Source organism: Bos javanicus, chromosome 22 (genome assembly GCF_032452875.1).
Source record: "Bos javanicus breed banteng chromosome 22, ARS-OSU_banteng_1.0, whole genome shotgun sequence".
NCBI lineage: Eukaryota > Metazoa > Chordata > Mammalia > Artiodactyla > Bovidae > Bos > Bos javanicus.
Genome location: NC_083889.1, coordinates 34,670,143 through 34,670,780, shown reverse-complemented (window position 1 = coordinate 34,670,780; position 638 = coordinate 34,670,143). Strand labels below are relative to the sequence as shown.

At 42.5% G+C, this 638-nt stretch overlaps 1 non-coding gene across 1 annotated transcript; it reads left to right on the top strand.

Annotated features, from left to right (window-relative positions):
• The first annotated feature begins 244 nt into the window (after positions 1-244).
• On the top strand, positions 245-351 carry LOC133235792 (U6 spliceosomal RNA). The gene has a single exon (XR_009732657.1). It is a non-coding gene; the product is annotated as a U6 spliceosomal RNA (small nuclear RNA).
• Positions 352-638: the final 287 nt, after the last annotated feature.

Here is a 638-nt window from a genome sequence, read left to right as displayed (position 1 = left end):
CTCTGGACTCCCACAAAGTTGCAAATATAGTACAGAGCATCCCTGAACTCTTCATCCAGCTTCCCCCATGGAGGTATCACATCTAACTACAGGTCAGTATTACTCCAGGGAACTGCCACTGACATAATACTGTCAACTAAACTACAGATTTCACTCCATTTTCTCCAGTTTTCACAAAAACTTGTCAGTGTGTGGTAGAGGTGGTGGTGGGGCTCATATCTTGCCACCTTAAGATTCAGTGGTTGTGCTCGCTTCGGCAGCACATATACTAAAATTGGAACGATACAGAGAAGATTAGCATGGCCCCTGAGCAAGGATGACATGCAAATTCGTGAAGCGTTCCATATTTTCCAAAAAATGGGCCAAAGAACTAAATAGACATTTCTCCAAAGAAGACATACAGATGGCTAACAAACACATGAAAAGATGCTCAACATCACTCATTATCAGAGAAATGCAAATCAAAACCACTATGAGGTACCGTTTCACACCAGTCAGAATGGCTGCGATCCAAAAGTCTACAAATAATAAATGTTGGAGAGGGTGTGGAGAAAAGGGAACCCTCTTACACTGTTGGTGGGAATGCAAACTAGTACAGCCACTATGGAGAACAGTGTGGAGATTCCTTAAAAAACTGG